This window comes from Mesocricetus auratus, unplaced genomic scaffold (assembly GCF_017639785.1).
Source record: "Mesocricetus auratus isolate SY011 unplaced genomic scaffold, BCM_Maur_2.0 Super-Scaffold_100008, whole genome shotgun sequence".
In the NCBI taxonomy this organism is placed as follows: Eukaryota; Metazoa; Chordata; class Mammalia; order Rodentia; family Cricetidae; genus Mesocricetus; species Mesocricetus auratus.
The window spans coordinates 20,687,141-20,715,038 of record NW_024429192.1 but is presented as its reverse complement, the minus strand read 5'-3'; the positions used below and the strand labels follow the sequence as shown (position 1 = coordinate 20,715,038).

Here is a 27,898-nt window from a genome sequence, read left to right as displayed (position 1 = left end):
CTTCAACAAATGGTGCTGGCATAACTGGAGGCTGACATGTAGAAGACTGCAGATAGATCCATGTCTTTAACCATGCACAAAACTTAAATCCAAATGGATCAAAGACTACACTGAACCTGTTAGAAGAGAAAGTGGGGGGCACCCTTGAACGAATTGGTACAGGAGACCACTTCCTGAAAAATTCCCTTCTTAACTCCAAAACTATTCCTGGTCCAAGTCAGCGTTTTCCTCTTAATTCTTTCAAATTTTCAGAATCCCCTTATTTTTAACAATGTAAGCTCTTCTGAAGTGTGTTTCCATTTCTCTGAATTGTCACTGTTCTGTGCATCGTGTCAATTGACACCCACACATGCAATCCTTGAAATCTCAGATCACTTCCTTGTGGTGGATTCCTACAAGTGGAATCACTGGAACAAAGTCTAGAAATATTTTTAAAATGGTTGAACATATTGACAAGATGCTGTCCAGGATGGAAATACCATTTTATATCAACAGTGCATAGCAATGAGTTCCTTCACTGCAAACTACTTAAGTTTGCCAAAAATAGAGTATACTTCTTTTTTAAAAAATGATATCTTCACAAAAATTAAGAGAAACGTATAGATAAATACATCAAATATTTATCATGTGGGGCCGAGAGATGTTTCAGTGACCACAAGAACATTGGTTGCTCTTCTGAAAAACCCACATTTGAATTGCATCACCTACACAGTGCCTCCCAATTGTTTGTAGCTCTTGTCCCGGGGTATCTGTCATTTTCTGGCCACCATGGACACCAGGAACACATGCAATGCACGGAAAAACATGCAGGGAAGGAACCCATACAAATACAATAAATTCATACAAATTTATCATGATTATCGCTGAGTTCTGAAATGAAATAACCCTTTAAATGTACTTCTAGCATTGGATAATTAAAGAGAACAGCCTCAGCATGACTGTCATTCCTTCTACGGTTACCACTATATCTCCCTCACTGGAACAACACAAATTTCCTCTATTTAATTTGCTGTTTAACCTGATGAATGGCCAAGCATTCACTATCTCAAGGTCACATTTTCAAACTGTCAATGGATTTGACCTTCACATTTTAAAAGCCTTCTGCTTATCTTTTTTTTTTGGTTTTCACTTCATACTATATATGGTTCCTTCATAGTATCTATCTGTTTATTCTCTGACCTCCTCTTATGAGCAGAGTGTTTCACTTATAATAGTGAAACTTTCAAATCAGCTATATACTGTCTTCCTGACATTTTCCTCTCTCTCTCTCTCTCTCTCTCTCTCTCTCTCTCTCTCTCTCTCTCTCTCTCTCTCCCTCTCTCTCTCTCTCTCTCCCTCTCTGTGTGTGTGTGTGTGTGTGAGAGAGAGAGAGACAGAGAGAGAGAGACAGAGAGAGAGACAGAGAGAGAGGGAGAGAGAGAAAGAGAGAAAGAGAGAGTGAATTCCAGCTAAGAATGATTACACTAGAATATGTGGTTGAGTGACGTGGACAAGATCCAGTAACCCACACTGCATGCTGCATAGCTCACAGAAGATGGAGAGAATTATGTATCATAGCATCATAGCTCTGGTTGTTTGGGTGATCCAATACAAAGACACAGGTCAATGTAGCAGTGTCCAGTGAGGACCCATGTCTTAGTTTCTAGAAGATGGTCAATAGCTATGACCTTATGTAATAGGATGAGAAGGCAAAAGACTTGCCGTATTTCACAAAGGCATACATTACAATTAGGAGTTTATCTCTCTGATGTAATCATCTACTTCCCAAAGTGATCAGGACTTCTTCATATGCCAGTTCAGGACATACAGACTTTTAGACCACGACAGGCCATATATAACCTTCTGGAAATACAAGATAGATGTATATTTCCTTCTCATATTTTACATAAAATTTTATGTAAAATTTTGTCTTGAAAGTTGACCTATTTTTTGTTTGAATCTTACAGTATTTTATTCATGGAGAAGAAAAACAGAAATGATGAGTCTAAAAGATTCATTATGTTCCAAAGAAAGGAAAAAGAAACAGCAATGTGCTAAGATTTTGTCATCTCCAGTTCACCCCATTTTTGAGTTTTGAACAAAGCACTCAGAAGAATGAATCATTTCCAGGCCTCACAAATTCATGCTCATGTGTTTTCTTTCACCCTTTATGGTATTTTCCCGTTTGTCTTTTGGATCTGGCCTTGAGAGAAGCACTGAAGGAAGGTTGGGGCTGTCAGGGTGACTCAGAATCTCACCTGCTCTGTTTCAGACTGTCCACACAGTAGCAGACAGGAAGCAGTACTTCTGCAGTTAATCATTTTGATAAACCCAGGATGCTTTGCAGGAGTTACTCGCTGTTTCCCTTCATTCCAGCCAATGATGCTGACCAAGGAGCCAGAAGATCCCTGAATGACAGCCTAAAAGGCACTAGTGTTATTAGCATATTCCCCTTTGTTGGTACCATTATTTCCTTCAGTTCACTGTTTGAATGAAGCCAATTTGATGAACATGAGACTGCATTGTGTCTAATAGTAATCACACACATCTATGCACCTGCTGCTGTTTTAGCTGTGTTGCATTATGCTGCACTCATAACAAATGTCTGCTTTGAGGCACTTGTGTACCTTGCTAGAACAAATTGTAGCAAAGTTTAAAACATGGGAAAATATTGGTTTTTCCAAAGCAGAAGATTACGGAGGATATTGACCTCTATTTCCAGAATGGATGATGATGGAGTTGGAGTTCAATGACTGGATGGCAGTACACTACTTCCCATGATCCTCCAGTAATGACTCATATTTTTCTAGCCTTGAGAAACCTAACTTTTGTCCTTGTCATAGTAACCTCTTTGATGATACCTCGATAAATATTTATAAATCCAGAAGACACAAAAAAAATGGCTTCCACATTTTCTTCCCTGTATGCCAGCCAAAAGTTGTTAAAACTAGAAGCAGAAGTAAATGTAAACAGCAATATTATTATGTTCTTTGGGAAACAAAACTTTTTTATTGCATTCTCTTGATGGGGAATAAAAACGAGCTCTGGGACATAAGAAGAATGAAAATATGTTTCTTTTACACCCTGTCAGGAAAGTATAAAAGCCAAGCATCTGTGACTAAATGTATGTGATAGTGGCTTAGTACACACATAGCTACAAAGAAAACCTGAAGTCCTGTGTGATATATGTAACCATCCCAATGAGTTTTGTTGCTTTGGAGAGCTTCTTCTATAGTGTTGGTACGTTTGGGTCATAACAAGGCAGAGACTTTACTTCTGATGGCTGATATAGAAGATGCTGTCTTAAGTGGGTACTCTTCTGTTCCAAGTAGGCAGACCCCCCAAATTGGTCTCTGTCTCCCATTCTGAAGGACCCTTTCCTGGAACCCTGTCTTCCCAGTTGAAATGTATCTCTCCCTATTTAAAAATTATGTTATTTATTTAACATTTTCTTGGTGTCAAAACAAACATGGGGGAGTAATTATATTTACATTGACTTTGATATCAATACTCAAGGGAAAATAAAAGTACTGAGAGTGGAAAAGATTTATTTTGTTTCACCCTTTTGAGAGCATGAGTGAACATAACTGGGAAAGCAAGAAGCAACAGCACAATTGATAGTGACTGTTGTGTGTGATAGTGGCCATTCTTACAACAGAGGACCAGGAAGCAGAGTGAGGCTAGAATCATGAACAGGAATAATTTCATAGCGTTCTCCTAATGACATATTTGCCCAGGTAGACTCTATCTCATAAGGGTTCTGTAGCCTCCTGAAGTAGAGATTCCAAAAAGTGATTGAAACACACACCAGTGGATCATTTAAATTCAAGCACAAGGTAGGACACACTTTTTATTGAATGATGTGATATAGTCCATAATTTTACTTATTTTGCCACAATTAGTATGGAAACCACAATTAATATTTCTCCTTTCCAGTCTTAATTATCAGAAAAGTAGATTTTTGGACAGGATTGTTATAGTACTGTTCTATATTGGTGTGATTTTTCCCATGTTTGGATACTCCATGGTAGGCCTTCCTTCAGTAACAGCAAAATGGTTTGTTGTAATGTGTTTTTTTTTCTTGTACTTTTTAATCTGCTTATAAGACAACTGCTCAGATTTTGTATTTGTTTTGTTTTTCAGGAAACCATGAGATTTTATGGTGGCTCTAGTAAACTCATATTTCAGTATATATCTTCAGGCACCAAAAAAACCCCAAAGATAATTATTCCAATCAATATCCTAGAATACAGGTGTTATTTAACAATCCTGCTAAAATCTTTATCTTCTTTTGAACTAAATATGGCTATTATTCTCATTTCATTTAATTGTTGCCTCACTTTTCACTGAGGTGTCTTGGGCACCAAGAACTATATTTTTATATAATAACACAAACATATAATTATGAAACTTTGGGGATAGATAAAGAAAAATGAGAATAATTACAGTGGGTGTTTCCATTTCCATTTTCTTTTCAATTTACTTTTCATAATTAAACTAAATTCATAGGAGGAATTCTTGAGAGGTCAAATATACACCCTACAACACAACCTAAATCAGCTTCTAGGGAGAGCATTCACTCAAGTGATGACATCAATCAATTTATTATTCATCAATTTGCAGCCAAGCGTTCTCCTAAACCTGTCTAATGTTTTGGCAAGTTACTTGAAAGGACTCAGTAAAATTTATTAGTGTAGCTTGAAATAGTTTTTGTCCCCCTCTCCATTCTCTGGCTTAACAAAGAGAATACTGTTTGCCCTCTGAACATATAGATTTTATAGTTTAACATAGAAATGCATATGCTTGCCAAGAATCACAGCTTTAATGAGCCCTTATTAAAAGCATTGCCTTGTTTGAGATTTTCTTAAATGTATTTCATCTTCACAGACTGACTCTATTTAAATTTGTCTCATTATTGTATCAAAGCTTTACTGAAGTAGTGCTTTAGACTTGTACTTTGTATTACATTGTATTTTTCTAAACAATGTAAAACTAAGTGCTTCAATTACTTGTTTTTATTTGAACATATACAAAACATTATCTTTTACAGACACATTTAAACCCTGAAAGATTTGAAAATGCTGAGGATTTGTGCCTGTTCTTATTGTATCTTTTTGTGCCCTGTTCTGATGGCAACTCTGGAAGGCCTGCTCAATTCTGGAGGAAAGTGGTGGATTTGGGGAGGGAGAAGAGTGAAGGTGGGAAGAGTGGAGAGAGGGAGTGCATGAGAGAAGAATCAATTTTAGAAACTTAAGAAAGAAACTCATTCAAATTTTAAAAGTTTTAAGTTGGTGGGGTAAACACAGCAACAAAATGGGTGTCTTTTCATGTTGCAATTCTCTATAAAAGAAAAGATATTTTCCCACTAAATTGGAATTTTCATTGATACCAATCTCCTATAATCCATCAGTATCCAACCGTTTATCAGGAAACGGTATAGTCTCATAAATAACAGATAGTACATGATGGAGAAGGAAAGTGTATCAGGTACTCATTAAGATTCTTGAAGATATTTAGATTGCTGATCTATTTAGCTTTCACAACATTGCAAAATCATTAGTTACAGATTAGGAGGAGATTTGAACATTTAAAGATCTGTGCATCAATGCAAAAATGCAAAAGTCTTATTTTTGTATAAATCAAATGCTAAGGAAGAAAACAAATTGGTCAGTATTTGTTCCTTGATGTTAAAGTGAGTATAATACAGGACTTTTGATGTGAGAAGTTCTAGTATTAATTCAAAAACTAATATTCAATGATTGATAGGTAGATATAGACATAGATAGTATATAGGTTAATGATAGATAGATGATAGAGGTAGATATGCAATGTGTAAATAGCATTTTGAATTGCTGTAAATCATAAAGTTAATTATAATTTCCTACATAATGTCCCACAAGTTACAAGACAGCAAACTAACCTGAAAATATCATTTCCACTTAAAATAAAACTGAACTAATAGTGAGATGAGTGTATTTCAGACACAGAGGATTGGTGCACCAAGATTACTATGGCCGCTGCACAGGAGATTTGACTAAGTTCAAGCTAAATTGTATATCCCCACTGAGATGCGAAAGTGGACATGGAGTCCCACCCCTAACGAAAAAGCTGCTTGCAATTCCCACACACTGACCATGGAAAAATCAGCTTGCTCGTCTGCAGCTCCAGGGGTATATCAGCCCCACACTCCAGTTCAGGCCTCATTCCCAGAAGTAGTGATGAGTACAAAATAAACTCCGTGTGTGTGTGTGTGTGTGTGTGTGTGTGTGTGTGTGTCTTTTTTGATTTGGCATTATGTTGTTGTTTTATTTATTATTGGTTGCTGTTTGTGTATTTGATTTTTTTATTTAGAGAATAGAGAAAAAGCATGACATTTAGTGGGTAGGGTGTTGGGCAGATCTGGGAGGCATTGGATAAAGGAAAAACATTAAAATACAATGTAGGAAAACATTAAAATATAATTCATCAGAAATCTATGCCATATACAGCTCAAAATAATTTCTATCAGCTTCAAAACAATTCGAGACTGAGAGCACTTTGAAAACAAATACTATTAACAATTTCTACGAAATATTTTCTAAGTGACTAATATCATGGTCAATGATTTTCTTTAAGAAAAAGTTGCCTTTAATCCCAGCACTCGGGAAGCAGAGGCAGGTGGATTTCTGTGAGTTTGAGGCCAGGCTGGACCGATACCCTCCAAATCAATACAGTGAAACCCTGTCTCGTAAAAACCAAAAAAAAAAAAAAGAGAAAAAGTTGATAAAAATATACACTGAAACCTCTACAGCAAGGTCACACAACCATCAGAATAATCTAACAGTTGTAGTACATCACATTACACATTACTATTGTGTTATACAAAATTATTTTATAAAATTTTATAGTTTATAAATGTGTTATGTGTAAGCCATATAAGTCTATGTTATACAAAAAACATTTTATTATCTGTAACACTTCTGTCTATGCATTTTGCACAAGGGCATCCATGCTTTTATTTGGTATTGAGCACAATGCCTTAAAAGGAAAAAATGATTGCTAAATTTGGAGGTCAACTGAAATAGATCTAGATTCAGCTAGGAGATGGATTGCTGGTCATGACTTGAACAGCTTTCTAGTGTGTGTGCGTGTGTGTGCACGCGTGTGTGCATGTAGCATGGCACACATATGTATGAGGGACAGAGAACAACTTACTTGAGTTCATTATCTCCTCCCACCATGTAGACTCCGGGCATCAAATTAAACTCAAGTAGTTATGGTTGACAGCAAGTACCTTTACACACTGAGTTGGCTCATGGGCCCAAGTGAATTTAATGATCAGGTTATGTTCAGTAGGAAGGTCTATTCTAAATGTTAGTGGCACCTTCTGGTGTAGTCCAGAAACTAGGAAGTCTGAGGAAATAAACCTTAAGTTTTACCTAAGGCACTCATGTTGCTTCCAGTCACGCTGGCAAGTTCATCTGCCCTGTTCATGTCCATGTTTCAATTCATCTACCCCATTTTTGCTGCCAGGGCATCAAAACCCAGTTTCTGGACCCTCCAACATGGACTCAAGAGAAGAGGCTCCTCAGTACACTGGCATTGTTGAGGCATCCTACTTTGTGGACTGGCTGGCTCCTGGCTTCTCAGACTCTCTGTTGTAAAGACAGACAGTGTTGAAATACCCAGATCTAAGCCAAGTTGATAAGTGTCCTTTTACTATCCATTTTCAGCATGAGATCTGTTCCTCTGGAGAACCTGTGACCCAAGCCTCTGCCCCTCTTCCCATGTAGATGACACAGCCATGCATTTGTTTTATGTAAACCGTCCCTTGCTTTTCCTGTTTCTTGTTCTATCCTGTCCTTCTCCTTACTCATATTTTCTTGAAAAATATAGAACCCAGTTTTAGAACAAATGCCTCATTTGAGATCTTATGGTTTTCTAGATCACTAAATATTTGTCTGTTCCATTCATCTGTCATCAACTGTATACTTAAAGGGATTTTAGTTTTCTCTCAATGAGAAGTTCCCATCAACATTTCTTTTCGCCATTTTTTTTGATACAGCTGGAGAATGAGCAAAAGACACAAATTGTTAAAGAATTCCAAAACAAACTGTGCAATTCTTAAAGCACCACCTGGGGCTCTTGATATATGAAGCAGGAAAAAGAAAAATATGCAAACGCTGATGCACATTTGCATAGAGCTGATTCCACTAATAGTTTTCTTGGGCTTCCTAATGTTTTCGTGATTCTCTCTGTATCAGTCATTTTTCCCCCTTCTTAGGAAGAACCTTGTGTTTTGTGAGTGTCCATGTTAAGTTTTGTCTGGGGATACCACAATCTGGAATTTTTTCTTTAGATAAGAGTTTTTTAGACAAGTCTCTCTATTTTTTACCCAAAGGAAACTTTTTCTTCTGAAAAAGCAACTTTTAATGATCCCAGAGAATAATGAACAGCAGACGAGCAGACTTCTTTACTTTAATGAGACTCTTGATTGCCATATGTAGAACATAAAAGGGAAACAGAAACATCACTTCATGGATGCCATACTGCAGCATTCTTCCCTCTGGGCTTGGACACCACCCTCTGCCAGAGCCAAGATTGGTTTGACACGTCTATAACTGATGCCTGCTGTTCATTGCCACTAATATTGAAAGCTCCACTTTCTAGGTGTGCTGTGTGGTTTTACATTCAACATTTTGTCTTAGCAAAAGATGGGCTTATACATCTTAAAACAAAATGAGCTAGAAACTCCATGATGGATTCTTCAGATATATTTCTGTTTTCTTCTTTATAAGCTCTTAAATCCATAGAAAGAAAAGAAATATGAATGATATCAATAACAGCAATAAATGAGGGAGGACAGCTTATTAACATGGTCTTATGTAGATTTAAAAGAACTCTTTGCTTGTATTCTTCATTTTCGTGTAAAGTTAACTTTGAGGGGTTTCTTTCTATTTAGTTTCATTTATCCCCATAAAAATCTCCCTGGAAATTACCTCATAATCAAATAGTTTTGAACATACTTCGTCTCACAAAAGTTGACATTAATAAGAAAAATTGTACATGTCTCTAGCATCTCTTTAATTTCCATTTTCTAGCAATTTTACTTTTTTCTTAGAAACTTTGTTAGTCCATGTTCAGATGAATGGGCAAATGTGTATCATTTAAGTGTCACAACCATGTAATTATTGTAGAAAGTTCAGGTCAAAGGAATGTATCATAAAGCAACTCCATCTCCAAAAAATAACTCCCTTTGTAGTAAGTATGTAGTCTTAGACATAAATATGTCTCTCATACATATGTGCTCATGACAATATATATCATATATATGATATATGTTTATATTTATTGATAATATATGTATGACTCTATAAATATGTATATATACGTATGCATTTAAATAAGAATAATTCGGACAACAGCAGCTTTTACAAACAATTTCACTGCATACTCTTCAAACACATGAACACTTAAATACTAGATATAGGCAGAATTTATGCACAAGAAAACATAAAACTTTGGTGAAAGCCAGTATACCAAATAGATGCTATTCTTTTCCCTATGGTACTCAACCATGTATGTATTTGAGCAAATAATCTCTATTGGCATTTTAATTCTACAAGAGGATATGTAACCTTTATTTGAATAACATGTTGTAAATTGAGTAGGCACATAGGTGGGAAATATATATGGTACTGGTACACTCATGTAATACAGAATTTTTCCATGCAAAAGGAGTAAATGTTTCAGATATATATGAATATATGTCTCAGCATACTTTGTTAACCTCTCTGGACATAAAATACTTCTGTACATGTTATCCATTTGAGCTGATATTTTTAATAAATATATATCAAGAACACAATCTAAGTTTTACAATTTTTTAATCTAAAGGGAACTAATCATTAGAAGGTTGGCTTCTTCTTGTAGTTGTTTAGTAAGACAGGGAATGAGTTAGAGAAATTTCCACAATGTTGCTGGGCAGAAGATATTTACTGACTATCTACAATGCATTGTCATTACTTTGCTGAGTTAATCTGTCATAAGAGAAACTCTTATCAATGCAAATAGTTTCATAATAAAAACCTGCTTTTTGTTAAATCATTCTTAATCTTATTATGGTACTAACTTTTAAAGAGATATTGTATACAAAATTTATAGTAAAGGCGGGGTCAGGTCTGTGACATTGAACAGCCGATCCTATTATTGCTGTCCTTTAATGAGCACGAGAATGTAACTAGATGCTATATCCACAGAGCGTCTGGCATATTTTCACAATCAGGGAGATTGTGGCTTCCTCCCTAATGATCATCTTCAACACAGGTGACATGACCAAAGCATAGCTCTGTTTGGCCTCTTCCTCCACCAAATTGCTAACCCATACATCAGCCTAGGCAGTTTCATGGGAAGAAGCACATTTTGAAGGCGGGTCAAGGTTTCAGATTTTAGAGCAGGAAGGCTCATCATGCGTTGCCTTTCCCTTTGTCCTCCCACCTTATTAACTTATTATTTTTAGCATTGAGTGGCAGTAATTAGCCTTGATCTGGACCTCCACCAAGGTTTGTTATCAAATTTCTTTCCTGTTTATGTTTGACTTACTCAGCAGTTATCTGTGTGCTCTTTGGACGTATAAGACCTATATTTTTAGACTCCCTTGGAACAAAGTATGTAATCTTAGCTGACTGGGCTCTGGATTCTATCATTGCATTTCACTATTTCACTTCTCACAGTAATGAGTGAGAGTAGTAATTCATCATTAATGGTCTTTTCCTATTTCAGAGAAAAAACCTTATGTTTAAAGAGATTCATTGACTTATACTGAATATACGGAACCTAATTAACTTCAATTCAGTGAAACAAAAGTTTGATCTATAAATAAAACTCTTATAAGATGATTATAAACTTGTTTCTGATATAATAATTTCCTCTTCTATGTTTTCTGAAGTTTCATTTTAGTCATTAACTGGAGAATCACTCACTGCAACACAGAGCAATTAGATGTTATTGATTGAGAATTATAAGAACACGGAGAAAGTTAATTGCCTACTGATTATCATGTGTTGATAGAGTTGACAAGCTTGCAAATGATTTTATCCACCAAATGGAACTTATGCTTTCTCAACAACCTATGTAGTTTGATGAATATTCTGAGGCACTTGGGCTTGGATAGCTCTTTTGATTATTTCAAATGCTGCAAGAGGAAAAGAAACTGAGTATCAATTCCTTGTGTACTCAGATTATTTCTAAATGTGAGTATTTCTTGTTACAAGAATAAAATACTCTCATGTATAATTTAGGGATAGGAGGCACTCTAGCCTGAACTCTTGCTATTCATGGGTTTTTGGGTATCATTTATTCACTTTCAATAACAGATAGAGAAGTGAAAACAGACAAATAACTTGCTTAAGATCACAAAGATAATATAAGAAAACTGCTTATTAAAATAATTCTACTCTGTTCATGGCTGATAATGACAGCATAGTTATGGGACACAAATGATAAGATGAGGATATGACAGTCCCTCTGGCCTTTTTATTACACAAATATAAGTATAATTTATGGATAATAGATTTTTACATCCTGTGTTCAATAGCTTTGTATTAAAGTTTTTAGAATAATTTTTTTGGCTTAATCTTCAGATAAACTGCATGGCAAATAATACTCCTTTGAAATTTTAAACTGATAACACATAGTTGAAACACTGTAAACTTAAGAAACATGTAACTAAGGTGTCCACCAATGAGTTGGAAAACAAGCTGCATAGAAGTGTCATTTTTCAAACCTCATTTAAAAACAAGGAATTATGTGAGTAATAGCTGTCCCAAGTTAGCCTCATTTTAGGTCTTTTTCATTGCTTCTTCAATCCTATTTCATGCTGATGCTCTCCTGACTCAATTGCAACCCCCATAAATGACAGAAGGCATTTCTAATTACTATAAACACAATATACCATTGGTTACATAGAAATGTGAGCAAATCATTACACAAAAAGAAAATGATTAGGTCAGGTCAATGAGAGTTATGTTTAGCAGCGAACATTCCTCTACCTGTTGATAGTTATGTCCATTCACTTCGAAAGGACCTTGTTTGTCCATGTATTAGTTACGTCTCTTTTGCTGTGAAAAAACATCATGATCAGGGCAACTTGTAAAGCAACCCCTTAATTGGTATTATGGTTTCAGAGGGTTGGAGTCCATGACTACAGAGCAAAGCCAGTGTGGCAGGAACAGCTGAGAGCTCACATCTCAATCCTCAATCACTAGGCAGAGACAGAGAGAGCACTGGGAATGACCTAAGTCTTTTGAAACCTCCAAGCCTGCCCCTAGAAAATAACCTCCCTCCCAATCCTTCCCAAGATTATGGTTTTTAATCTCATTCAGGCAATCAAGAGCCAAAACTATGCTTTTGATTGTGAAAATAAAATCATCAAGAGACATCTTCATTTATAATTACAACTATGTATAGTGCAAAATTAACTTTGGATTTTTGTTTCTTTTTTCTGTTTTTATAACTAGCAAGGTGTGAATGCAGTCCCCCACAAATTATGCTGTAAAGTTTCATACATTTATGGAAATTGCAGGGATCAGAACATCTGGAGTACAATGGATTAGCTTTGCCCAGGGAAAACCAGCTTCTACATTATGGTATCTCCCCTGCCAGGTAAGTATAACTTAATATTTTTTTACATGATAGAAGGTTTCCAAATACAAAAATAGATTTATTTGATCCATGGTCTTTTCCTTGGGATCATTTATTTATTTATTTATTATTTTGATTTTTCAAGGCAAGGTTTCTCTGTGTTTGTTTATTTATTTATTCATTTATTATTTTGGTTTTTCAAGACAGGGTTTCTCTGTGTAGTTTTGGAGCCTGTTCTGGAATTCACTTTGTAGATTAGGCTGGCCTGAAACTCACAGAGATCCTCCTTTCTCTGTCTCCCTAGTTCTGAGCTTAAAGGCATGTACCACCTTCACCCGACCCTTGGGATCATTTTAGCAGAAAAATTATTTAATATATTCAGTTGAGTATCTGACACATTTGGAAACAATTATAAAAAGATTGTTCCTTCAATATCTGTTTTAAAAATAATTACATAATATTTGCTGTGACACATATTCATTGAATGTTGATATTTGCAGAATGACAATAAGCAGGTTTTTCTAACAGTGCCTCTTTTCCTAGCAAATTAAAATGAATCTTATACTTTTTCTCATGACACAAGTATATAAAAACATTTAAAAGTAGCTGCTTTCTTATCAAAGTTCAACAGACTCATCAATAGTTACCAAGGATGTATCATTTTCTTTGCGCACAAGGATTCCCTTAGGCAGTAATGAGCTCAGAAATAACAAACATGCTTAGATTAATGTCCCAATTAAGTCACTTTGAGGGGGATATTACAGTAAGTCATTTCTGAAGACAGTAAGTATGTCTGCCTCACAAGAAAGTTATGTGACTGAAGGAAGAGTTTTCCTCTTCAAATCAACAAAAGATTGTATCTTTTCCTGAGATAAAATTTACCCTACCATTTCAATTACTAATTCAGAATTATGAAACCATACTTTTGAGTAAGAAAACATAAGCATAGAAAAATTCCTCAAATTACTCTGAAATATCAGTTCCCTAAGGATTACTGAACAAGGAAGGATATTGAAATGAGACTGAATTTATGAGGGTTTTTTCCCCCATTGCTTTTTACACATTCATTTTTATCTCTCACTGCAGTCCGGTCTCTATGAGTACTGAGGCTCACATCATCACATCAGTGTGTGCCTGCTTTAATATCTGTTTTGATACTACACTACAGAAGAACCCCTCTTGAAAGGTTTTGTAGCCTACCATTCTATTTAAAAAAATAAAGGTTATATTAGAAATTTTCTTAGGTATTAACACTATCTTAGCTTTTATAAAATGGGACACACAAACCAGGGATCTTGCTACTGCATTTTAAGAAGCCTTCGTTTCAATGATTACTACTTTGGAAGCTTTAATTCCCTTTGAGTTTCCTAGCAAGCAGGCTCTTCACGTTCGCATAGGCATGAGACAGAGTAGAATAACAAGCTATACATAAAACTTCAAACTTATTTGTGATTTCTCTGATCTCTTTTCCCAAACTTAATCTTGACACTTGAGGAGCAACAGCCCTGAAAGGGATTATCTCAGTAAATTGCTTAATACAGTTCCCAATGTAAGCGACAGAAGGAAAGACGCACGAAGCTCTTTTGACAAACATGAGCAGGCTGCGGTTATGAATATTATTCTATTTGGACACTTCATCAAACCAATCTCTTACTTTCTTCTACTTGATGCTGCCTTGTCAATTCCTGACACATCTGCTTGTCTGCTCAGAATGCTGCTTTGTAGGCAAAATTTCTATTTTAGACAAGAATGAAAGTTGAAAGAGTATCAACGTGTTTGTCATTCCAGACTGGAGTGACAGACTAAATTTTCAGTCCTGATTAGTTTTTGTAAACACTAAACTTTATTTAAGGTCAGAAAAGCAAAGAAATACTTGGAGAGCTTTCATTGTGTTTAGGCTTCACATGTTTTCTTTTGACTTTTGACTTACGTGTTACTTGGTATTAAAAGATGGGCCACAGGCCAATTGGGGGATAGTTATTTTCTTTACTCATTTAATTAATGATCATGTTATGCAAAGATCACATTAAATTTTATACAGATTATGTACAGCTTTGCTATTCATACTACCTTCACTATTGAACTGGCTCATTTTTAACTTTCTTTTATTCTTTGGGAACTTCTTACATGTAGTATGTTTTGATCAAATCCATTGCCCTTTCCTAGTTTTGTGTCCTCCCTCATCTTCCTTAACACTTTTGCCTCTCAAGTTTCTTTTTAGAATCAGATTTTAAGAGATTACAGTGTTTAAAATTATGTTTGTGTCTTCTTGTGGGTATGTGCATGGAGTGTAGGTACCCTCAGAGTCCAAATGTGTCATATATCCTGGAGCTGGAGTTACAGACATCTGTAACTACATGATATAACTCACATTAGCTGTATGCCATGGAAAATGGGTACTGGGAACCAAATGTGGGTCCTCTAGAAAACCAAGAACTGTTAACTGCTGAGCTATCTGTCTAGTTTCCATACCTCCAAACTCTTGGTAATTTTTTTTTACCAAACCAACCGAGTCCACTTACTGCTCTAGGTGTTTGTATGGGTATAACACAATTTATGTAAAGGAACATGAGTAGACTATCACTGAAAAAAACCTGCCACAGTAGCATCCCATGTGCAACAGCTACTCAGCTAGTATGGGCTTTATAAGCATACCTCTCCCATATCCAGTCAAGGAGTTTTTCTGATTTAACTTCTGTACAGGTCTGCACATAGAGCTGCTGTGTCTTTGTGTGTGCCAAGGCCCTACCACTTCCAGCAAGTAATATTTTGTTGCAGATACCCACTAGTTTTGCCCCATATAATATTTCCTCCCTCTCTTCTACAACCATCTGTGGACCTTGTGGGGTGGGGAATGATACAGGTGACCCAATTCAAAGTTTAGTTCTGCACCAGTCTCTTATCCATTGCATGTTGATTAGTTGTGAATCTCTGTATTAATTGTCACCTGCTGAAAAAAGAAACTTATCTAATAAGAGTTAAAAGATGTACTACTCTTTAAAACTTAATAAGAAAATGATACTAAGCATTGGGAAAAATGAGCTATGTTAAATAACTCAATGTGGGTGATAAGAATACCAGATTTTTACTACGCTGATACCAACCAATATTTCTATGAGGTAAAATTACACTTAAAAATGAATTCTATAAGGATTACTAAAGGTAATATTCTGATAACTCTGGGCTCACCAATGAAGGAATAGGCAGTAGCTATATAAGAAGTATGTCGAGCAATTCAGTTTATAATAAGAACAGCAGCACACACCATGGCAGAATGTTTCATGTGATTTATAATCTTTAGTAGTAGGATATTCTGAAGGAAAGTATAACAAATGTAAGTTTTATAAATGAGGTTATCCTTAGTGATGAGCAGGATAGTTACAGGCATTGTAGAAATAGTATGAAAAATAAGGGTTTTCACAGACTCTTCTTCCAGCTTAGTATGGGTCATTCTGTGGTTGAAGTGTGAGTTAGGGCTTTATTATTTGATCTATCTTAAATCAATACTATTTTTAAGAAGTTGTTCCAATCCTTGACAAGGTACGTATTAGAACCACTACATTTTCAAGTACCTGACCTTGAGTCTACTTACTTTTGTATGAGTCTTCTCATATCCCATCTCCTTTCTCATTCTGTTCAATTTCATTTTCTTAAGTCCCCTCCCTTCCTTTTCACTGTTACCTTCTCCCTTCCCCTTTCTCACTATCCAGTCCTCTCTTTTCTTCTTTCCTCTTATTTTTCTTGGTATTAGTGTTGGCACCAAGGCACTGGTAGGTCCTAGACAAGCACTCTACTCCCATGTATCACTCCCAATCTTTCCACATCTCTCTAGCAATTTCTACTCTTTAATTTTATCTGTGTCTAATGTATTCCCATCTTTGCTTTTTCTTCTAGCTTACCTCTCAGAAGCCAAAATGTAACTCCTCCCTTTGAATGTGTGGATGAATGATATTTACTAAGTAACGAGAAAAATATCACAAGTCAACCCATCAGTTGTACTTCACATTGGTGAACTTCAATACAGATCTCAAGTTTTCTCTGAATTTATTTTACTCAAATCTATGTAATGTCTAAGTGAAACTCTCAAGTTTCAGCCCTCTCCCGAGGATTCCTATGTTTTTTTAAAGGGCAACGGATTTTTCAGATAACTTGTATATCTTCTAAAGATGCCTTCTGTCTGTTACAAAAAGCACACTAGAAGGACTCTCAAAGATCTCTGTCCTTGAGGAAAAGGAAAAACGGATGTAAATGGATACCTTTCCTAGATTATATCACACTAAATAAATATGTGTCAGAAATAAAAGAGGCAACAGTAAGACAAGAGGAGAATCATGTAGCTGCTCAACAATGAGCAGCTAATTTGCCAAGGTTGATAAGAAATCATGTCTGCATGTCATGGTGCAAATGCAGCTAGATCAAGCAGAGGAAGAATTCAGGTCAAACTCAGATGCATCCTGGAAATAAACAAACTCTAGGACAGAGTTGTCTAAACCCCAGAATCTCTGAATCAAATGGAGAACTAAAACAATAGTAGGAATGTATGGAATTACTCAGAACAAAAGATTTGGTTCAAAACAACAACAGGAAAGGTGCAATGTGCTATTTCACAGATGTATTCCAACATAGAGATGCTATACCCTAGCAAATTGTCAGGAATATAAAATGCCTCAAGTATCTAGATTCAATAGGCTTTCTGGCTTATCATAAATCTAATTGGTAAATTTAGAAACATTACTAGCAGAATGTATATTAAAACAAATTTGCAAGAACAGTGTTTTCCATAACCAGTACATGTTCCTGTAGTCTGTGTGATGAGCAATTGCTATTTTCCATTATTGAATATGTTTTTTCCCTTCACAGAAATATGCACACATCCTGGAGGGCAACACAAACACTGCCTTTTATTTTTCAGCATTTTTTGTAAAGTAAAACAGTTTACTAAAGGTAAAATATAGTAGAATAAAAAGAACACAGTTCTCTATATAAATTACTAGATATTTGAGAAAAGAAACAAATTTTATAAGGTTCTAGGCAAAAATCAGCTTTGATATTTTACATAGTATGTAATATTTTGATGTTTATAATACTTTTTATTTCTTATTAATCTGCACATGGATATTTTCTCTTTGTTTTATTAAAATGGAATATACATGCCCATAAGTATGTAGTGTATTATAATTATTGTTACTTCTGATCCCCTCTGCATTGCTCTACAATCTTTTACCTCCCATACCCCCAAGTCTTTTTCCTCAGTTTGTGCCTTTTTGTTTTGTTTTGTGACTTGCTGGATTTAACCAAGACCATTTGTGGGACCATATGTTTGAAGCTCTCAATTGGAGTTTACAGGACAAAACAATATAATAGTGTAAATGCACTCCTTCCTTTCTTCCTTATTCCTTCCCTCCCTTTCACATGCCAAGTGCAAACATTTCTGTCTCTTAAGCTAAGGGAGTACAGAGCTGAGATCTGACGATGACCTTTTGTGTTCACTTTTCACAGAATGCTCCTGCTTGTCACTGTGAAAACTTGGGTATTCCTGGTTCTCAAGAAACAAAAGATGAAAACCGCCTATCCTTGGTCTAAGAGATTGGATATTGAGGGAAGAGGAAAAGGAGGCCTCTTGTTACTTGTCAGGCAATATTAGGATGCTATGGAAGATGGATAGTGTTATCCATCCTCATCTAAGCTGCCTGAAAGGTCCTCTGGAACCACATCAGAATTTCATCCAACCATAAGTCAGGAGACAGATGCAACTGACAGGCAAGGGACAGGCTCCAAGACAACTGGTTATAGGCATGTTTAGAGCCAGCAATGAGACAGCTAAAAATTCTAGAATACAGACAAACAAAAAGTTCTAAAATAGAGATACAATTGAGGGTGTCAGGCAGAAGAGAAAGACTTCCAGTTACTGTAATCCAGCCTCACTTCAAATGTGTTAACGTTGTTAATAAAAAAGGCTGAAGGAAACATCACCTTGGATGAAACTACAAATTTTTAAGTATAAAGTGCTGATGTTCTCCCAGGTTTATTTTGGGAATATAACATTATTTGAATATCAGATTTTATTTTTAACAATGTATGTAAGAAATTGATCAAGGAATGTAAAGAAACATGATATAAATCAAGTAACAAACGGTAATAAAATTCTTTATTAAACCTCTAAAGAATATGCATAAGTAAATAAATTGTTATCAAAATAAAAAAGTAACACATAAAAATTTGAATAATAGAGTGCTGTTTCAAATTACTTACATGTATACATATATAGAACACTAAGGTATTGAACCATGATACATATATTTTTTCTGAAACATATACACATATTTGATTGAAATTCCAGTTAGACTTAATCAAAGTATTTTCTAGAATTTTATGAATTGAAGACTACCTTTGTATCAAGAAATGTAAAAAACTAATTTTAAAACCCTTAATACTATATGATTCTACTGGTTATAAACTGATTAAAAGTTCATATGTTTATAAGGAATAATGGGTGGTCAGTGAGTATAAAATATTGTAGCTTTTATATTTTAAAAGTGTATAATGTAAATAGTCTTCCTTATAATATACAAAGAAGCATGAACCAGATGTAAAGAAACCCAATTAAGAAATTGCTGAAACATTCACGGTAATGTCTAATGTATTACATTATTTAGCTTTTACAACAGTAAACTTAATCTACCTCAAATGTCCCCATTACTGTCAAGTGAGGAAGGCAATATACAAAATGCATTTGTAATGTTTTCTCACATTTCTGAAGAAGGCATTTTAACAAGGAAGATTTATGAATAGGTTAAAAAACAAGAAAGGAAATTATTGTGGTTTGAATAAGAATGGTCCCCATAGGTCCATATACATAAATTCTCAGCTTAGAGAGTGTACTATTTGAAAGGATTAAGAGGTGTGGCCTTATTGGGGGAAGTCTGTCACTGGCTGTGATCTTTGAGGTCTTCCAAAGACCAAGCTGCCATTGTTTCTCTTCCTGCTTCCTGCTGGTCCAGATGTAGAACTCTCAGCTACTTCTCCAGCATCCTATCTGCCTGTGTGCTGTCATGCTACCCACCATGGAAATGGACCAAACCTCTGAAACTGTAAGCTAGCCCCAATTAAATGATTTCATTTGCAAGACTTGCCTTGTCATGTTGTCACCTCACAGCCATAGAAGGCTAACTAAAACAGACATGTTTTTTGTTGTGAACATGGGCACTTGGAGGTGTGTAAAATGGAGGATGAGGGAGACCCAGTAAAAAAAAGGGTATAAATCAAGAGATAGGGAAATAAAGAAAAATTAAAAAGGTTATTTAACATTAAATGTAATGAAGTTTCTGGTGTATAGTAACACATCCTAGTAAATTAAATAAAGAAAATGTTAAAGAAAGAAAACATTTTCAAGCATTTTGGGCAAAATATAGTAAAAACTAAGAAATTTCTACTTAAAATTGAGAAGAGTCTTTTGGCACCAGAAAAAAAATTGGAATAATTTATGTTAGTCAGTATAAGAACTACAGAATGCCATAGTCTATGTCAAATGTAAAGAAAGAATTAACTAATTATTTTTGTAATTGGTATATATTGAGTGCCTACTATGAGCTGTGGATTTAAAATACAGTAAAGCCCTTCAAATTATTTCCCTAGAGATAACTAAAAATTAGTTTAAAAAAATTTAAACAACAACAGCAGAGAAAGACAATGTATTAATGGGTATATTCTGCAGTCAAAATAAACTAGGTAAATAAAATAATGAACTGTGAGAGAGTTGCAGTTGAATTTAGCATGGTCAATGAAACCCAAAAGGCACACACCCGAAGCTCACACTAGCGCCTGGTGTCTTTATGCAGTTGCTCTTGTGCAAGTCGGTTTTAGCCAGAATCTCATTGATGTGAGAGGTCTCCCTTGGGTATGTTTTATTTATGTTGGGATTCTGCTTTTATTCTGTATTTAATCTACTCCTAAGCAATACTGTAGCTTCGATGGCTTAGCTTAAGCATCACAAGACTGTGGGTTTATTTTGTGTTTCTTCGTCCATTTTCCTTTAAATGCAACTGTGAGACGAGATGATGCAAAACACCAGACGGAAAAGACGCCGCCATCATCACACATCTGCATCGCCATGGCTCCCAGGGTCTCACTGTACGCAGCAACTCAGAAATGCCAAGCCTCAGATGTGGTCACAAGGATCTTCTGCTGACTGCCACAGATTTGCCTTCAAATGAGCCACAGGAATGTTAACGATGCCCAGCAGCTTCCCCGGTCATGTGTTTTGAGGCTCTTGCAAGCAGGCTTGCAGCACTGGTCGCAAATTTTTGTCTCAGCTGCCAGGCTGCCGGCATGATGACTTTTTTTCCCAATTACTAGCAATTGTTTCTTACAGTTTTGGAGGGCTGCGGGGCAAATGAGGCTATATCCAGAGGCTGGGGCAAGTGTGATAATTCCAGGACTTATTCACACTGAAAACAATCTCAACTATTTGGCCTAGCTTCCACAGTTTGCAGTTTCTCACATTATAGGGTCATTCAATGATAAATCTTCCAGTGAGTTTAAAAAAGGGACTCCAACTAATTTACAATTAGAAAAAAAGTTAAGGAAAATTTGGAAAGCAAGTAAGCTATTCTTCACAGAGTGTGACAAAAATCTTACATTAGTATTGCTTCAAAATAATGAGACTTCCATCTTAAAACTATATGCTCATGAATATAATCCTTAAAACATACTTATGAGAACAATAGTTAATAATTAACAATCATATCATTTTGAGGAACCATGTGTGGGATTTAAAGTAACAAGGCTAAAGAAATCAACCATAACTCAAGGGTGACTTGAAATGACTTGATGGGGACAGCCCTGTGTGTTTCTCCTTGCCTTTCTATATGGTAAAGGGTGTATTAGTTACTTTATTATTGTGATAAAGCACAACGACCAAGGAAATTCACAGAAGAGTCTTACTTTGTCATGTGACTGCAGAGGGATCTAAGTGGAGGCATGGCAGCCAGCAGCAGGAGGCTGATTGGATGTCTGAATCACAAACACAAGGCATGGGCAACAAACTGGGTTTGGTAAGAGAGAGGCCTTACACTCTCAGATCCCACCTCTAGTGACAAACAGTAAGTCCGTGCATATGTTCTAAGCATCCACAAACAGCACCAACTGGGAACAAATACACAGTGGAGACATACTTCTCAAACTACTTTGTTTGATATGAAATTAACACCCCAAAAGGTTAACAAATGATAAGATGCTACCTGTCAAACTTTAATAAATCTCTATGAATGTCAAGGCCATTTAATAAATGAAAGACACATTTTCTATGGAAAGAAAATTGCTCTCCTGAAGGGGCCAGGCCACTGTTTTAGCAGCCATGACAGGCTAACATGTGCTCATCATACCTGCCTCCCCTGTCCTACTCACTAGGAGGTCAGATACCCTCATGACAAGGAGCCAATCAGAAGTTAGCTGGCAGGGCTGTGCTTTATGGCTCTGGGTGTGCTTTATATACAAGTGCACAGCAGTGATTTGCAGAGCATAGCAACCGCCCTGAGAGGGCTTAAAACCCAGTTGACCAGTCAACACAGGACAGACTGTCCAAGCCTGGAAGTGCACCAATCCTGAGAATGTTGCATGCTCCCAGACACTCCCCTTATGCTGCCCTATAGGATCCCCGCCTGGTGGTTTCTAGGGGGCCTTCTCCAAGTATCTACCGCCATGAAAGGACTCAGGGCTTGAGCTTATGGGGTGAGCTCGTTAAACAACTACAATAAAAGACTATTTGCTTTTGGACTGAAATGGGTTTCTTGGTGATTTGGGGGTTTCAGAATTTGGACACAACAATCCAAGCTGAGTGATTAAAATGGCATTGCTTAAATTTAACACTACAGTATAATCACCACTAAACACTTGTGAAATTGGGTACAAGTCCAAGAGACAAATTTTTTTCAGCCTAAGTGGGAAGTGTGGCTAACATTTCAATATAAGTTTTACCAGTGTCATTATTCTCTGATATTTTCCTCATTTCCTTAACCGTCACCTCCATGTGTATGCTTGAGTGTCTTTTTTAGCTTCTAAAGTGCATAGAGCTTTTGTTTTTCCAAGCACTGAGATGTGTCCAAGAATAAACTCTAAAAAACAATTGCAAGCAGGAACTTTGATCTGGATCAAGAGTTCTATGAAAACTGCTTCTTTCACTGGTTAAAATAAAAATCTGGCTTTATTTACAGTGCTACACTAGACTGGACTCTGAAAGAGGGTTTTTCCCTTTGAAGATTATGGGATGGCTACATGTACCCTGCATCTGTCTCTGGTGATTAGGGAACTTCACAGGAGGGTGTCCAATTACCACACCTCCTGCTCTCCATGGTGTTATCACAGGAACCTTCCTCCTTACTGTCCCACATGTGGAAGAAATGACTGCTCTTGAAAGTACTCATTTCTTCGCTAGGAGTTTTCTACCCTAATTGGTAACTAATAAATATATCTTTTCTTTTTATGCTGTGAATATTAGAGTGTATATTTATGAGGAATATTTATAGTACTAAAAATGTTAGGTGACCCAAATATGCTGAAGATTAAAGCTAGAATAAACCTCTTTTTTCATCTCTCCATTCTTTTGAGGGGAAAATAAAAGCTCACTTTTCTCACACCAGGGGCTGAGGAATCACCAAGTTACTTAAGACTGACATCGCTGTTAAAGAGGAATTTGTGAGGCTATAGTGATAGATTATTTCTGAGTTATAATTGAAAGGTATTATTGAATTGTTTACTGTTAATAAAAATGACAAAAAAATACAAATGTCAAATATCAGAAATTCAAATAAAGTACATTGCCATTTCATTATTTATTCTGACAACATCATACTTAGTATATATAATATGAACTGTAATTTAAGTGGGCTAGTTATCACTGTTCACACATGACTTAAAAATTTCAGTCCTTTATTATATAGAGGTGCTTTATAAGTTAATAAGTATTCCCTGATAAATTCAGCAATTCAGATATATTGTTATTGCTTGTCATATTATGATGGTCACTCATGTAATTACTATAAAACTATATTACAATAAAAGTACCTAACTGAGATTGTAAAATTAGTAAGTCAGTTAAAATATGGCCATTAAATCACACATGCACACAGTCAACACAATGCATATTTATCTTGCAGAAGTGTTCTTCTTTGGTTATACTTTTGTATATACACATATAAGTGTCTTTGTGTGGGGGGGGTGCTCTCATGTTTGTGCTGCCATGTGTGTGAGAAGAGCTGTGTACCTCTGTGTGTATGCAGACATTTGTTCATAGACATCTGATGTCTCATTTTTTCTACTCACTTGGGACAAAGAACCCTCAATTGAACACAAAGCTCTCTGATTGTGCTAGCCTTGCTAGTCAGATTGTCGTAGGAACCTTCCTGTATTTGCCTGCCAAGCACTGGGATTCATGCAGGCCACCATACCTGTGCAACATTTATCAGGGTTCTGGGGACCTGAACCCTGGTCTTCATGTTTTCATGGAAAGCATCTCATCCATTGAGACAGCTCCCTATTTGGAAGTGCTTTACTCTATGAATACTCAATGAGATACAGTACCCATAAGAATAAAATATGGGAAAATAACCAGCAGCACAAATATCAGCTACTGCTAATTCCTTGAGGAAAGTGGGTGAACTTTGTCACCACGGTGGAAAACAGTGCATACAGCTTTATGGAGCAAGCTGGCATGCCATAAGGAATGTGCTGGCGTGAAGGTGTACTTCGTAAAACCAGGTGAAAGAGCAACAAAGGAGGGTCAGGGGGAATGTCCTTTTGATCCTGACACTTTGGAGGCAAGACAGAGGATTTCCGTGAGTTTGAGGCCAGGCTGGTCTATATTAAAAGGATAAAAGTATATAGCAATTATAATGTAAAAAATTGCAGTTAGTTATACACAGAATTTTGTTCTTGATCATTAATTATTCATAAATAAGTGACAACATAGTACTAACATTGGGTGTAACCACTGGATGGAGAAATGCTGTTTTCCATAAATTTACTCAGTAATATAGAAACTTCCTTTGCCGTATCCAGCTATTAAATTTCCAAAATGAAGGTCACTCTTTCCTTGATGACTTTTATTTCAATTAGAAAGTTGGGACATAAACTCATGAATGGAATGACAATGAGAGATAAAGGTAACCTGTCACTGTGGTAATATATTGTTTATGATTTATTAAAGCTACTGGAGATCAAAATAGCAAAGCAGCCATACTAGTTAGCCATAGAAGCTAGGCGGTGGTGGTACACACCTTTAATCCCAGGACTCAGGATTAAGAGGTAGATGGATCTCTGTTAATTCAAGGCCACAATGACTACACAAAATTGACTCAATTCTAACAGAAGAAGTTCACACTTCTCTGCACCTGGGATTACATGCCTTTAATACCAGCACTAGGTGGAGACAGGAGTGATTTAGCTGGGCAAAGAAAGGAATAAATGGAAGAGGAGACAGGATCTGAGAGCTTTTGCCTCTGGGGATTCATGGAGACAAGATTGCCATTTCAGCTTGGTAGCAGTAACATCTGCTGGCTTGGATGCTTTGTTTTTCTGATCTTCAGCATGAAGCTTGAAGCTTGAAGCCCAAAATCTGTGTCTGGGCCTTTTATTTATCGTGCAATAGTCATGACCTTTTCTTCTAATGTCCTAACACTTGTCACATTACAATCATGGTATGGGGGTCAACCATCTGACTTTATACAGACATCTGCAACCATCTGACTTTATACAGACATCTGCAGTTCTGCAATTGTTGTCTGTGTGACTGGCATTAATGCCGATGTTTACTGGCCATATTTTACTTTATAAGGACAAATTTCCCCTGTTTAGATATATTCAGGAATATAACTTCTAGGTCTCATACAATTCCCCACAGGAATAAAATTTACTGGGATGTGCCAAAGTTTACAAAATTGTTGAAACTCTTTTAAATGTAATATAAGCTGAGAACCTTCTTGTGTGTGTAAAAGCAGATGTTTCCTGATTTTTTATGCAGTTATGCACAGAATTTAATTAGCATTTAATGGTAATCTGTATTTCATTTAAGTACTGATAGATATATCATATTAAATTGAAATGTAAATATTTTACACATATTTATGCTTAGTATGCAAAGTATGTGGTCATATTTGGACATATAGCCTATATTTTATAACCTTCTGTAACTAAGAAATCTGAAAGGACTCTGGTGGGGAAGTGCTTACTCACTACTGACAGTGCCAATAACTGAACTTACAGCAGAGTGAGCTACTGTGTGGCTACAGATGTAGCACCTATCTGTCTCATGCATTAATACATTTTCACAAAAAGATTTTTCTCTTGTATTTGATGGAGGGAGATAAAAATACTTTGTAAAGAGTACCCAGAAATTCTCCCAAAGTACATGTCATCTCAATATTCATCTTTGCAATCCCTGGGTTTAATTACTAGAAAAGTTTAAATCATAATAATTCTTATATAGTAAGAACATGAATAGTTCAGACACCAATATTACTAGACAGAGAAAACTATCATCAAGACGATTATATATGTCTATAATTTTAAATTTTAATCCTTACCCAAAGGTCTTTAAAAATTGTAATGACTGTTGAATTTAAAGTATTCCAAGACTTACAAATTGAAGACGATGACATTTCAAACCATGAAGAATTATCAAAGTAGCATTTTTGTAATAATTACTGTTACTATTAGTATTTTTCATATTTTTCTTTTTATGAAAAACATAGCCAATTGATATTATTACTGCTAGGGTAAGCAAAATGACCTCAAGTCCAAAAATAAAAATAGCATGCGAACATCTCTAAGGCTGATAAGCTTGCATAATTTTGACTGAAAAGATAATATATTGGCTTTATATGTAGATACAGTGGTTTAAACTAAACCTTTTCTATTCCAAGATGAAGCTAACATTAAGTGACATAATGCTATTTCTTATCCTGGGAAATTGACAGCCATATCAGATTTATCGCAGGAAATAGTAAGTTCCTATGCACTTGAGAGGTCATGAATAAGTTTTGCTTTCTACCAGCAACAGGGGACAGTCAACTCTTGATCATCCCAAATTGGCAGTGACATTGCTAGGAAAGCACTGAGCTCCCTGGAGTTTGTAACACACAGAGAACCAGAGACAAGGCTTCCCATAGCCTCCATGGCAGACTAGATGGCAGGTCAGCTGTCCACACACTAAAGAAAGATTCCACTTTTCTCAAGGGCATGAGGTGGAATAAGCAGAAATTTAGCTTTGCCAGAAGGGGAACATAAAGCACAGTCTTGGGAGATGAGGGCCCAAATGAAATTATTTCAAAACCTCCTCTCCTAAATCAGGAAAGAACAGAAGGACAATGAGAGCCCAGCTAGAGAAAATGGAGTCTTTCTAAACAGGAACACAAAACCTCTGATACTCTTTATGACATAATCGCATTGTAGGATTAACTATGCTGAGCTCAGTATTGCAGACTTTTAATAACTTAGTTTTGTGAATGATATATCTGAAGGAAAGGGCAATGTTCTCTTTTGAACATATTCACTCTTGTTCTCAGAGTTACTTATAACTTGAACATGTGATTACTTGAACATATTTCCAAATCATATAAAATGTATAAAATAATAACTAAAGATGCCAATATTGAATTATGCTAAATGTGTATGTTATAACAAAATTTAACAATGAAATTCATACTATAAATTTAAAACTATAGGATATATTTAACTATTATATGTAGATGTGTATATGTGTGTTTATATATGGCACCAAATAAATAATTCCCTAATACGTTTGAACTATCACAGATATCAAATAAATTGAAAATTTACTATTTGAACACAATATTTGAGTAGAAAAATAACTAGATATTTTATATTAAAATAGATGGTATAAATAAACGCTGAAATTACTTGATAACATGATTTTATATTTTCCTTTTCAAGCCAAAAAAAAAACACTAAGTAAAATTGTTAGACTGAACTCATTTATCACATGGGATACTTAAAAGTGACTGTAGGAAATTGCCTAAAGAGGAAAAAGAATAAGAAGCAGAGGTAGAAAAGCAAAAGAGAGAAAACAAATCATTTCTATATGATAGGAATATCTCAATTTGAAGTACAAAGTCTATTTTTAATTGACGTTGAATTTCTCCTAAAAGTCTCACTTTGGAAAATATTCCCTAAATGACTAAGATGACAGAAATACTGCTACATTGTTTAAAAATGCAAGCATCCAATTTCTTTGATACAAATACATCTACATTTGCTTTGGGGGAAATGTTTCTTTCATCTAGTT

The 27,898-nt window shown here is 35.7% G+C and overlaps 1 protein-coding gene and 1 non-coding gene across 13 annotated transcripts in view; both read right to left on the bottom strand.

The window, feature by feature from the left end:
* The window catches only part of Robo2 (roundabout guidance receptor 2), a 1,424,536-nt gene that overhangs the window by 586,767 nt on the left and 809,871 nt on the right, over nucleotides 1–27,898 (bottom strand). The window lies entirely within an intron of this gene.
* On the bottom strand, nucleotides 12,473–12,629 carry LOC121142090. The gene has a single exon (XR_005879103.1). It is a non-coding gene; the product is annotated as a U1 spliceosomal RNA (small nuclear RNA).